General features: G+C 41.0%; 6 non-coding genes across 6 annotated transcripts; all 6 read right to left on the bottom strand.

The window, feature by feature from the left end:
• Window positions 1-1,518: 1,518 nt before the first annotated feature.
• trnaa-agc (transfer RNA alanine (anticodon AGC)) lies at window positions 1,519-1,591 on the bottom strand. Its single transcript has one exon. It is a non-coding gene; the product is annotated as a tRNA-Ala (tRNA).
• Window positions 1,592-6,387: 4,796 nt separating this feature from the next.
• Window positions 6,388-6,460, bottom strand: trnaa-agc (transfer RNA alanine (anticodon AGC)). Its single transcript has one exon. It is a non-coding gene; the product is annotated as a tRNA-Ala (tRNA).
• Window positions 6,461-9,414: 2,954 nt separating this feature from the next.
• trnaa-agc (transfer RNA alanine (anticodon AGC)) lies at window positions 9,415-9,487 on the bottom strand. Its single transcript has one exon. It is a non-coding gene; the product is annotated as a tRNA-Ala (tRNA).
• A 230-nt stretch (window positions 9,488-9,717) lies between these two features.
• Window positions 9,718-9,790, bottom strand: trnaa-agc (transfer RNA alanine (anticodon AGC)). Its single transcript has one exon. It is a non-coding gene; the product is annotated as a tRNA-Ala (tRNA).
• Window positions 9,791-10,028: 238 nt separating this feature from the next.
• Window positions 10,029-10,101, bottom strand: trnaa-agc (transfer RNA alanine (anticodon AGC)). Its single transcript has one exon. It is a non-coding gene; the product is annotated as a tRNA-Ala (tRNA).
• A 2,946-nt stretch (window positions 10,102-13,047) lies between these two features.
• Window positions 13,048-13,120, bottom strand: trnaa-agc (transfer RNA alanine (anticodon AGC)). The gene has a single exon. It is a non-coding gene; the product is annotated as a tRNA-Ala (tRNA).
• Between the last annotated feature and the right edge of the window lie 734 nt (window positions 13,121-13,854).

Below are 13,854 nucleotides of genomic sequence, written 5' to 3'. Positions count from 1 at the left end.
TGATAACCAAAGGGGATTTTTGCATTACCCCAAGCGACCACATAATTTGTCCCTTTAATTGAAGTAATAATTCGGTGGTTTGGTGGGATTTCCTAAATTCCAGTGTGTTTCTGCTTGCCACAACAAAGTCAAAAGAGAGAATGAACTGGCACACAGACTAAGATATTAGGACCTGTTTAGTAGCAAACAGAAGGCTGTCCATCATATCGCAAAGCCATTATGACAAGGGCTCCTCCTCCCCTGTAGGATAAATAATAATAATTATGATTTATTCTATATAGCACTTTTCATTACACACAGAATCTCAAAGTAGCTTTAAAAACTCAAATAAACTCAAGGTGATCTGGTACATACTTGGCCGATGGCTTCCAAAGCTTCAGATGATAATAATAAGATGGAGAGTGATGGAGTCTGTAGTTAGAGAGGAGTTGAGGCAGTTCACTTCAGATACTTAGCTTGCACTTGTATGTGCTAGAGAACTGTGCTACATACCAATTATTTTCAATATGTATAAATATAGAGATAGAAATATATGTATGACTCCTGCTCTTTTTGTTTTACCTTTTAATAAATCACTTAAATGGGGATCCCTCTTAATGGTTCATGAGTAATTTGGTATTGTTCGGCATGTTTAACGTTACCTGCCTAAGTACCTTAGATCGCAAGCCCATAATTAGTCAATAGGGCTGACTGGCTAGCTACTAGTACTGTTAACTAGCCAGATAGCAACAATGCATTGTTAGCTAGCTAATGTAACCATGAAGAATTGACATCTATCTTACATATTATTCGTTTTAGGTCATTTTTGTCCTGTTTAGCTATCTGGCTAGCTAAATTGTTACGATTCACATATCTAGCTGACAATTGTGACGTCAAACGTTTGCTTTGTGTATATCTTGATTCGTCTATTGTTGCCATTGTCCTGGCTGGAAGGAGGTTCAGTGAATGGGGCTGTGAAGCGTGAGGTAATACAGTAGGGGGAGTGCGAGTGCTTCTTAAATGTATTGCTTTATGCATTCTCCTCACTCGCGTCCACACAAAAACGTACTCAAGAGAACGGAGTGGAGAATACAATCGGAGCATGAGTGTGGAGCATGGTAGTATGTTTGGAAAAACACCCCTAGAGTTTGAGAGCTACAAGCCCCCACTCACCCAGTAATTTTTGAACTGTCCCTAAATTATCCTATTAAAACACTACATGGGAAATACGTCATGAACTCACAACAATTGAAAGTGCAGAGTATAAAACAGTACTTAGCCTAATATATTATGAACAGCCACGATAGCGTCGTCTACTGTTTGGTCTATTTTGAATCAATATTTCAACTCGCCACCACACTCTACGTATTTCCCACTGGTGTTTCCCAACTGCAGTCCTCAGGTTGCCCTAGCAACACACATTCACATTTTAGAGCCAGACAAGCACGCTTGATTCAATTTGTTTACTAATCCTTCGATTAGTTAAATCAGTCCAGAGCTACAACAACAATGTGTGCTGATTGAACCAAACTAAATAGTTGGAGGATGCGGGCATCGATCCCGCTACCTCTCGCATGCTAAGCGAGCGCTCTACCATTTGAGCTAATCCCCCTGTGCCTCCAACAAGAAGTATGAAATCTCAATGACCGCACTGCCAAATCCCTCGTCCATAAGAAAGGATACTTTTTAACAAGTATGCTTGCTTCAGCTGTCTAAAAGTATTTTTCATGGTAGTTCAGTAAAGGTTGAAGTAGTGATAGGAGTAAGCCCAGTGGTGGAAATAGTTGTATTGTTATCCAGATCTACAACAACAATGTGTGCTGATTGAACCAAACTAAATAGTTGGAGGATGCGGGCATCGATCCCGCTACCTCTCGCATGCTAAGCAAGCGCTCTACCATTTGAGCCAATCCCCCTGTGCCTCCAACAAGAAGTATGAAATCTCAATGACCGCACTGCCAAATTCCTCGTCCATAAGAAAGGATACTTTTTAACAAGTATGCTTGCTTCAGCTGTCTAAAAGTATTTTTCATGGTAGTTCAGTAAAGGTTGAAGTTGTTATAGGAGTAAGCCCAGTGGTGGAAATAGTTGTATTGTTGGGTTAGTATCCAGAGCTACAACAACAATGTGTGCTGATTGAACCAAACTAAGTAGTTGGAAGATGCGGGCATCGATCCCGCTACCTCTCGCATGCTAAGCAAGCGCTCTACGATTTGAGCTAATCCCCCTGTGCATCCAACAAGAAGTATGAAATCTCAATGACCACACTGCCAAATCCCTCGTCCATAAGTAAGGATACTTTTTAAAGAGTATGCTTGCTTCAGCTGTCTAAAAGTATTCTTCATGGTAGTTCAGTAAAGGTGGAAGTAGTGACTGCAGTAAGCCCAGTGGTGGAAATAGTTGTATTGTTGGGTTAGTGAGTTTTGGGTGTATGATAGCAGAAAAACCTGCGAGTCTGGAGTTCCCCCTGCTGGCTGTCTGTGGAATAACATTAGGATCAGTTGATCGTGGGGAAATGCATGTTAGTCGCCCGAAACATGGTCACTGTTTTCCTGTCTTTTGTCGTGCTTATGCTCACTGCGTCTCAGTGGATCGCTCCAAGGCCTTTCTACTGTAAGCAGAGGAGAGGACAGCCTTCCAGTAGAATAAATAAGAGTCACAGCTCCCAACATTTACTAACAAATGAACAGCTACTAAATCAAAGATCTGTCTCATAAACTACACATGTGCCTACATGTGATAACCAAAGGGGATTTTTGCATTACCCCAAGCGACCACATAATTTGTCCCTTTAATTGAAGTAATAATTCGGTGGTTTGGTGGGATTTCCTAAATTCCAGTGTGTTTCTGCTTGCCACAACAAAGTCAAAAGAGAGAATGAACTGGCACACAGACTAAGATATTAGGACCTGTTTAGTAGCAAATAGAAGGCTGTCCATCATATCGCAAAGCCATTATGACAAGGGCTCCTCCTCCCCTGTAGGATAAATAATAATAATTATGATTTATTCTATATAGCACTTTTCATTACACACAGAATCTCAAAGTAGCTTTAAAAACTCAAATAAACTCAAGGTGATCTGGTACATACTTGGCCGATGGCTTCCAAAGCTTCAGATGATAATAATAAGATGGAGAGTGATGGAGTCTGTAGTTAGAGAGGAGTTGAGGCAGTTCACTTCAGATACTTAGCTTGCACTTGTATGTGCTAGAGAACTGTGCTACATACCAATTATTTTCAATATGTATAAATATAGAGATATAAATATATGTATGACTCCTGCTCTTTTTGTTTTACCTTTTAATAAATCACTTAAATGGGGATCCCTCTTAATGGTTCATGAGTAATTTGGTATTGTTCGGCATGTTTAACGTTACCTGCCTAAGTACCTTAGATCGCAAGCCCATAATTAGTCAATAGGGCTGACTGGCTAGCTACTAGTACTGTTAACTAGCCAGATAGCAACAAAGCATTGTTAGCTAGCTAATGTAACCATGAAGAATTGACATCTATCTTACATATTATTCGTTTTAGGTCATTTTTGTCCTGTTTAGCTATCTGGCTAGCTAAATTGTTACGATTCACATATCTAGCTGATAATTGTGACGTCAAACGTTTGCTTTGTGTATATCTTGATTCGTCTATTGTTGCCATTGTCCTGGCTGGAAGGAGGTTCAGTGAATGGGGCTGTGAAGCGTGAGGTAATACAGTAGGGGGAGTGCGAGTGCTTCTTAAATGTAATGCTTTATGCATTCTCCTGACTCGCGTCCACACAAAAACGTACTCAAGAGAACGGAGTGGAGAATACAATCGGAGCATGAGTGTGGAGCATGGTAGTATGTTTGGAAAAACACCCCTAGAGTTTGAGAGCTACAAGCCCCCACTCACCCAGTAATTTTTGAACTGTCCCTAAATTATCCTATTAAAACACTACATGGGAAATACGTCATGAACTCACAACAATTGAAAGTGCAGAGTATAAAACAGTACTTAGCCTAATATATTATGAACAGCCACGATAGCGTCGTCTACTGTTTGGTCTATTTTGAATCAATATTTCAACTCGCCACCACACTCTACGTATTTCCCACTGGTGTTTCCCAACTGCAGTCCTCAGGTTGCCCCAGCAACACACATTCACATTTTAGAGCCAGACAAGCACGCTTGATTCAATTTGTTTACTAATCCTTCGATTAGTTAAATCAGTCCAGAGCTACAACAACAATGTGTGCTGATTACAACAAATAGTTGTATTGTTGGGTTAGTGAGTTTTGGGTGTATGATAGCAGAAAAACCTGCGAGTCTGGAGTTCCCCCTGCTGGCTGTCTGTGGAATAACATTAGGATCAGTTGATCGTGGGGAAATGCATGTTAGTCGCCCGAAACATGGTCACTGTTTTCCTGTCTTTTGTCGTGCTTATGCTCACTGCGTCTCAGTGGATCGCTCCAAGGCCTTTCTACTGTAAGCAGAGGAGAGGACAGCCTTCCAGTAGAATAAATAAGAGTCACAGCTCCCAACATTTACTAACAAATGAACAGCTACTAAATCAAAGATCTGTCTCATAAACTACACATGTGCCTACATGTGATAACCAAAGGGGATTTTTGCATTACCCCAAGCGACCACATAATTTGTCCCTTTAATTGAAGTAATAATTCGGTGGTTTGGTGGGATTTCCTAAATTCCAGTGTGTTTCTGCTTGCCACAACAAAGTCAAAAGAGAGAATGAACTGGCACACAGACTAAGATATTAGGACCTGTTTAGTAGCAAACAGAAGGCTGTCCATCATATCGCAAAGCCATTATGACAAGGGCTCCTCCTCCCCTGTAGGATAAATAATAATAATTATGATTTATTCTATATAGCACTTTTCATTACACACAGAATCTCAAAGTAGCTTTAAAAACTCAAATAAACTCAAGGTGATCTGGTACATACTTGGCCGATGGCTTCCAAAGCTTCAGATGATAATAATAAGATGGAGAGTGATGGAGTCTGTAGTTAGAGAGCAGTTGAGGCAGTTCACTTCAGATACTTAGCTTGCACTTGTATGTGCTAGAGAACTGTGCTACATACCAATTATTTTCAATATGTATAAATATAGAGATAGAAATATATGTATGACTCCTGCTCTTTTTGTTTTACCTTTTAATAAATCACTTAAATGGGGATCCCTCTTAATGGTTCATGAGTAATTTGGTGTTGTTCGGCATGTTTAACGTTACCTGCCTAAGTACCTTAGATCGCAAGCCCATAATTAGTCAATAGGGCTGACTGGCTAGCTACTAGTACTGTTAACTAGCCAGATAGCAACAAAGCATTGTTAGCTAGCTAATGTAACCATGAAGAATTGACATCTATCTTACATATTATTCGTTTTAGGTCATTTTTGTCCTGTTTAGCTATCTGGCTAGCTAAATTGTTACGATTCACATATCTAGCTGATAATTGTGACGTCAAACATTTGCTTTGTGTATATCTTGATTCGTCTGTTGTTGCCATTGTCCTGGCTGGAAGGAGGTTCAGTGAATGGGGCTGTCAAGCGTGAGGTAATACAGTAGGGGGAGTGCGAGTGCTTCTTAAATGTATTGCTTTATGCATTCTCCTCACTCGCGTCCACACAAAAACGTACTCAAGAGAACGGAGTGGAGAATACAATCGGAGCATGAGTGTGGAGCATGGTAGTATGTTTTGAAAAACACCCCTAGAGTTTGAGAGCTACAAGCCCCCACTCACCCAGTAATTTTTGAACTGTCCCTAAATTATCCTATTAAAACACTACATGGGAAATACGTCATGAACTCACAACAATTGAAAGTGCAGAGTATAAAACAGTACTTAGCCTAATATATTATGAACAGCCACGATAGCGTCGTCTACTGTTTGGTCTATTTTGAATCAATATTTCAACTCGCCACCACACTCTACATATTTCCCACTGGTGTTTCCCAACTGCAGTCCTCAGGTTGCCCCAGCAACACACATTCACATTTTAGAGCCAGACAAGCACGCTTGATTCAATTTGTTTACTAATCCTTCGATTAGTTAAATCAGTCCAGAGCTAAAACAACAATGTGTGCTGATTGAACCAAACTAAGTAGTTGGAGGATGCAGGCATCGATCCCGCTACCTCTCGCATGCTAAGCAAGCGCTCTACCATTTGAGCTAATCCCCCTGTGCCTCCAACAAGAAGTATGAAATCTCAATGACCGCACTGCCAAATCCCTCGTCCATAAGAAAGGATACTTTTTAACAAGTATGCTTGCTTCAGCTGTCTAAAAGTATTTTTCATGGTAGTTCAGTAAAGGTTGAAGTAGTGATAGGAGTAAGCCCAGTGGTGGAAATAGTTGTATTGTTATCCAGATCTACAACAACAATGTGTGCTGATTGAACCAAACTAAATAGTTGGAGGATGCGGGCATCGATCCCGCTACCTCTCGCATGCTAAGCGAGCGCTCTACCATTTGAGCTAATCCCCCTGTGCCTCCAACAAGAAGTATGAAATCTCAATGACCGCACTGCCAAATCCCTCGTCCATAAGAAAGGATACTTTTTAACAAGTATGCTTGCTTCAGCTGTCTAAAAGTATTTTTCATGGTAGTTCAGTAAAGGTTGAAGTAGTGATAGGAGTAAGCCCAGTGGTGGAAATAGTTGTATTGTTGGGTTAGTATCCAGAGGTACAACAACAATGTGTGCTGATTGAACCAAACTAAATAGTTGGAGGATGTGGGTATCGATCCCGCTACCTCTCGCATGCTAAGCGAGCGCTCTACCATTTGAGCTAATCCCCCTGTGCCTCCAACAAGAAGTATGAAATCTCAATGACGCACTGCCAAATCCCTCGTCCATAAGAAAGGATACTTTTTAACAAGTATGCTTGCTTCAGCTGTCTAAAAGTATTTTTCATGGTAGTTCAGTAAAGGTTGAAGTAGTGATAGGAGTAAGCCCAGTGGTGGAAATAGTTGTATTGTTGGGTTAGTATCCAGAGCTACAACAACAATGTGTGCTGATTGAACCAAACTAAGTAGTTGGAGGATGCGGGCATCAATCCCGCTACCTCTCGCATGCTAAGCGAGCACTATACCATTTGAGCTAATCCCCCTGTTGCATCCAACAAGAAGTATGAAATCTCAATGACCGCACTGCCAAATCCCTCGTCCATAAGTAAGGATACTTTTTTAAAAGTATGCTTGCTTCAGCTGTCTAAAAGTATTTTTCATGGTAGTTCAGTAAAGGTGGAAGTAGTGACTGCAGTAAGCCCAGTGGTGGAAATAGTTGTATTGTTGGGTAATGAGTTTTGGGTGTATGATAGCAGAAAAACCTGCGAGTCTGGAGTTCCCCCTGCTGGCTGTCTGTGGAATAACATTAGGATCAGTTGATCGTGGGGAAATGCATGTTAGTCGCCCGAAACATGGTCACTGTTTTCCTGTCTTTTGTCGTGCTTATGCTCACTGCGTCTCAGTGGATCGCTCCAAGGCCTTTCTACTGTAAGCAGAGGAGAGGACAGCCTTCCAGTAAAATAATTAAGAGTCACAGCTCCCAACATTTACTAACAAATGAACAGCTACTAAATCAAAGATCTGTCTCATAAACTACACATGTGCCTACATGTGATAACCAAAGGGGATTTTTGCATTACCCCAAGCGACCACATAATTTGTCCCTTTAATTGAAGTAATAATTCGGTGGTTTGGTGGGATTTCCTAAATTCCAGTGTGTTTCTGCTTGCCACAACAAAGTCAAAAGAGAGAATGAACTGGCACACAGACTAAGATATTAGGACCTGTTTAGTAGCAAACAGAAGGCTGTCCATCATATCGCAAAGCCATTATGACAAGGGCTCCTCCTCCCCTGTAGGATAAATAATAATAATTATGATTTATTCTATATAGCACTTTTCATTACACACAGAATCTCAAAGTAGCTTTAAAAACTCAAATAAACTCAAGGTGATCTGGTACATACTTGGCCGATGGCTTCCAAAGCTTCAGATGATAATAATAAGATGGAGAGTGATGGAGTCTGTAGTTAGAGAGGAGTTGAGGCAGTTCACTTCAGATACTTAGCTTGCACTTGTATGTGCTAGAGAACTGTGCTACATACCAATTATTTTCAATATGTATAAATATAGAGATAGAAATATATGTATGACTCCTGCTCTTTTTGTTTTACCTTTTAATAAATCACTTAAATGGGGATCCCTCTTAATGGTTCATGAGTAATTTGGTATTGTTCGGCATGTTTAACGTTACCTGCCTAAGTACCTTAGATCGCAAGCCCATAATTAGTCAATAGGGCTGACTGGCTAGCTACTAGTACTGTTAACTAGCCAGATAGCAACAAAGCATTGTTAGCTAGCTAATGTAACCATGAAGAATTGACATCTATCTTACATATTATTCGTTTTAGGTCATTTTTGTCCTGTTTAGCTATCTGGCTAGCTAAATTGTTACGATTCACATATCTAGCTGATAATTGTGACGTCAAACGTTTGCTTTGTGTATATCTTGATTCGTCTGTTGTTGCCATTGTCCTGGCTGGAAGGAGGTTCAGTGAATGGGGCTGTGAAGCGTGAGGTAATACAGTAGGGGGAGTGCGAGTGCTTCTTAAATGTATTGCTTTATGCATTCTCCTCACTCGCGTCCACACAAAAACGTACTCAAGAGAACGGAGTGGAGAATACAATCGGAGCATGAGTGTGGAGCATGGTAGTATGTTTGGAAAAACACCCCTAGAGTTTGAGAGCTACAAGCCCCCACTCACCCAGTAATTTTTGAACTGTCCCTAAATTATCCTATTAAAACACTACATGGGAAATACGTCATGAACTCACAACAATTGAAAGTGCAGAGTATAAAACAGTACTTAGCCTAATATATTATGAACAGCCACGATAGCGTCGTCTACTGTTTGGTCTATTTTGAATCAATATTTCAACTCGCCACCACACTCTACATATTTCCCACTGGTGTTTCCCAACTGCAGTCCTCAGGTTGCCCCAGCAACACACATTCACATTTTAGAGCCAGACAAGCACGCTTGATTCAATTTGTTTACTAATCCTTCGATTAGTTAAATCAGTCCAGAGCTACAACAACAATGTGTGCTGATTGAACCAAAATAAATAGTTGGAGGATGCAGGTATCGATCCCGCTACCTCTCGCATGCTAAGCAAGCGCTCTACCATTTGAGCTAATCCCCCTGTGCCTCCAACAAGAAGTATGAAATCTCAATGACCGCACTGCCAAATCCCTCGTCCATAAGAAAGGATACTTTTTAACAAGTATGCTTGATTCAGCTGTCTAAAAGTATTTTTCATGGTAGTTCAGTAAAGGTTGAAGTAGTGATAGGAGTAAGCCCAGTGGTGGAAATAGTTGTATTGTTATCCAGATCTACAACAACAATGTGTGCTGATTGAACCAAACTAAATAGTTGGAGGATGCGGGCATCGATCCCGCTACCTCTCGCATGCTAAGCGAGCGCTCTACCATTTGAGCTAATCCCCCTGTGCCTCCAACAAGAAGTATGAAATCTCAATGACCGCACTGCCAAATCCCTCGTCCATAAGAAAGGATACTTTTTAACAAGTATGCTTGCTTCAGCTGTCTAAAAGTATTTTCATGGTAGTTCAGTAAAGGTTGAAGTAGTGATAGGAGTAAGCCCAGTGGTGGAAATAGTTGTATTGTTATCCAGATCTACAACAACAATGTGTGCTGATTGAACCAAACTAAATAGTTGGAGGATGCGGGCATCGATCCCGCTACCTCTCGCATGCTAAGCGAGCGCTCTACCATTTGAGCTAATCCCCCTGTGCCTCCAACAAGAAGTATGAAATCTCAATGACGCACTGCCAAATCCCTCGTCCATAAGAAAGGATACTTTTTAACAAGTATGCTTGCTTCAGCTGTCTAAAAGTATTTTTCATGGTAGTTCAGTAAAGGTTGAAGTAGTGATAGGAGTAAGTCCAGTGGTGGAAATAGTTGTATTGTTGGGTTAGTATCCAGAGGTACAACAACAATGTGTGCTGATTGAACCAAACTAAATAGTTGGAGGATGCGGGCATCGATCCCGCAACCTCTCGCATGCTAAGCGAGCGCTCTACCATTTGAGCTAATCCACCTGTGCCTCCAACAAGAAGTATGAAATCTCAATGACGCACTGCCAAATCCCTCGTCCATAAGAAAGGATACTTTTTAACAAGTATGCTTGCTTCAGCTGTCTAAAAGTATTTTTCATGGTAGTTCAGTAAAGGTTGAAGTAGTGATAGGAGTAAGCCCAGTGGTGGAAATAGTTGTATTGTTGGGTTAGTATCCAGAGCTACAACAACAATGTGTGCTGATTGAACCAAACTAAGTAGTTGGAGGATGCGGGCATCAATCCCGCTACCTCTCGCATGCTAAGCGAGCACTCTACCATTTGAGCTAATCCCCCTGTTGCATCCAACAAGAAGTATGAAATCTCAATGACCGCACTGCCAAATCCCTCGTCCATAAGTAAGGATACTTTTTTAAAAGTATGCTTGCTTCAGCTGTCTAAAAGTATTTTTCATGGTAGTTCAGTAAAGGTGGAAGTAGTGACTGCAGTAAGCCCAGTGGTGGAAATAGTTGTATTGTTGGGTTAGTGAGTTTTGGGTGTATGATAGCAGAAAAACCTGCGAGTCTGGAGTTCCCCCTGCTGGCTGTCTGTGGAATAACATTAGGATCAGTTGATCGTGGGGAAATGCATGTTAGTCGCCCGAAACATGGTCACTGTTTTCCTGTCTTTTGTCGTGCTTATGCTCACTGCGTCTCAGTGGATCGCTCCAAGGCCTTTCTACTGTAAGCAGAGGAGAGGACAGCCTTCCAGTAGAATAAATAAGAGTCACAGCTCCCAACATTTACTAACAAATGAACAGCTACTAAATCAAAGATCTGTCTCATAAACTACACATGTGCCTACATGTGATAACCAAAGGGGATTTTTGCATTACCCCAAGCGACCACATAATTTGTCCCTTTAATTGAAGTAATAATTCGGTGGTTTGGTGGGATTTCCTAAATTTCAGTGTGTTTCTGCTTGCCACAACAAAGTCAAAAGAGAGAATGAACTGGCACACAGACTAAGATATTAGGACCTGTTTAGTAGCAAACAGAAGGCTGTCCATCATATCGCAAAGCCATTATGACAAGGGCTCCTCCTCCCCTGTAGGATAAATAATAATAATGATGATTTATTCTATATAGCACTTTTCATTACACACAGAATCTCAAAGTAGCTTTAAAAACTCAAATAAACTCAAGGTGATCTGGTACATACTTGGCCGATGGCTTCCAAAGCTTCAGATGATAATAATAAGATGGAGAGTGATGGAGTCTGTAGTTAGAGAAGAGTTGAGGCAGTTCACTTCAGATACTTAGCTTGCACTTGTATGTGCTAGAGAACTGTGCTACATACCAATTATTTTCAATATGTATAAATATAGAGATAGAAATATATGTATGACTCCTGCTCTTTTTGTTTTACCTTTTAATAAATCACTTAAATGGGGATCCCTCTTAATGGTTCATGAGTAATTTGGTATTGTTCGGCATGTTTAACGTTACCTGCCTAAGTACCTTAGATCGCAAGCCCATAATTAGTCAATAGGGCTGACTGGCTAGCTACTAGTACTGTTAACTAGCCAGATAGCAACAAAGCATTGTTAGCTAGCTAATGTAACCATGAAGAATTGACATCTATCTTACATATTATTCGTTTTAGGTCATTTTTGTCCTGTTTAGCTATCTGGCTAGCTAAATTGTTACGATTCACATATCTAGCTGATAATTGTGACGTCAAACGTTTGCTTTGTGTATATCTTGATTCGTCTGTTGTTGCCATTGTCCTGGCTGGAAGGAGGTTCAGTGAATGGGGCTGTGAAGCGTGAGGTAATACAGTAGGGGGAGTGCGAGTGCTTCTTAAATGTATTGCTTTATGCATTCTCCTCACTCGCGTCCACACAAAAACGTACTCAAGAGAACGGAGTGGAGAATACAATCGGAGCATGAGTGTGGAGCATGGTAGTATGTTTGGAAAAACACCCCTAGAGTTTGAGAGCTACAAGCCCCCACTCACCCAGTAATTTTTGAACTGTCCCTAAATTATCCTATTAAAACACTACATGGGAAATACGTCATGAACTCACAACAATTGAAAGTGCAGAGTATAAAACAGTACTTAGCCTAATATATTATGAACAGCCACGATAGCGTCGTCTACTGTTTGGTCTATTTTGAATCAATATTTCAACTCGCCACCACACTCTACATATTTCCCACTGGTGTTTCCCAACTGCAGTCCTCAGGTTGCCCCAGCAACACACATTCACATTTTAGAGCCAGACAAGCACGCTTGATTCAATTTGTTTACTAATCCTTCGATTAGTTAAATCAGTCCAGAGCTACAACAACAATGTGTGCTGATTGAACCAAAATAAATAGTTGGAGGATGCAGGTATCGATCCCGCTACCTCTCGCATGCTAAGCAAGCGCTCTACCATTTGAGCTAATCCCCCTCTGCCTCCAACAAGAAGTATGAAATCTCAATGACCGCACTGCCAAATCCCTCGTCCATAAGAAAGGATACTTTTTAACAAGTATGCTTGATTCAGCTGTCTAAAAGTATTTTTCATGGTAGTTCAGTAAAGGTTGAAGTAGTGATAGGAGTAAGCCCAGTGGTGGAAATAGTTGTATTGTTATCCAGATCTACAACAACAATGTGTGCTGATTGAACCAAACTAAATAGTTGGAGGATGCTGGCATCGATCCCGCTACCTCTCGCATGCTAAGCGAGCGATCTACCATTTGAGCTAATCCCCCTGTGCCTCCAACAAGAAGTATGAAATCTCAATGACCGCACTGCCAAATCCCTCGTCCATAAGAAAGGATACTTTTTAACAAGTATGCTTGCTTCAGCTGTCTAAAAGTATTTTCATGGTAGTTCAGTAAAGGTTGAAGTAGTGATAGGAGTAAGCCCAGTGGTGGAAATAGTTGTATTGTTATCCAGATCTACAACAACAATGTGTGCTGATTGAACCAAACTAAATAGTTGGAGGATGCGGGCATCGATCCCGCTACCTCTCGCATGCTAAGCGAGCGCTCTACCATTTGAGCTAATCCCCCTGTGCCTCCAACAAGAAGTATGAAATCTCAATGACGCACTGCCAAATCCCTCGTCCATAAGAAAGGATACTTTTTAACAAGTATGCTTGCTTCAGCTGTCTAAAAGTATTTTTCATGGTAGTTCAGTAAAGGTTGAAGTAGTGATAGGAGTAAGTCCAGTGGTGGAAATAGTTGTATTGTTGGGTTAGTATCCAGAGGTACAACAACAATGTGTGCTGATTGAACCAAACTAAATAGTTGGAGGATGCGGGCATCGATCCCGCAACCTCTCTCATGCTAAGCGAGCGCTCTACCATTTGAGCTAATCCACCTGTGCCTCCAACAAGAAGTATGACATCTCAATGACGCACTGCCAAATCCCTCGTCCATAAGAAAGGATACTTTTTAACAAGTATGCTTGCTTCAGCTGTCTAAAAGTATTTTTCATGGTAGTTCAGTAAAGGTTGAAGTAGTGATAGGAGTAAGCCCAGTGGTGGAAATAGTTGTATTGTTGGGTTAGTATCCAGAGCTACAACAACAATGTGTGCTGATTGAACCAAACTAAGTAGTTGGAGGATGCGGGCATCAATCCCGCTACCTCTCGCATGCTAAGCGAGCACTCTACCATTTGAGCTAATCCCCCTGTTGCATCCAACAAGAAGTATGAAATCTCAATGACCGCACTGCCAAATCCCTCGTCCATAAGTAAGGATACTTTTTTTAAAGTATGCTTGCTTCAGCTGTCTAAAAGTATT

This window comes from Oncorhynchus mykiss, chromosome 25 (assembly GCF_057628025.1).
Source record: "Oncorhynchus mykiss isolate SJ-2025 chromosome 25, ASM5762802v1, whole genome shotgun sequence".
NCBI classification, from domain to species: Eukaryota; Metazoa; Chordata; class Actinopteri; order Salmoniformes; family Salmonidae; genus Oncorhynchus; species Oncorhynchus mykiss.
This window is presented reverse-complemented; position numbering and strand designations above follow the sequence as displayed.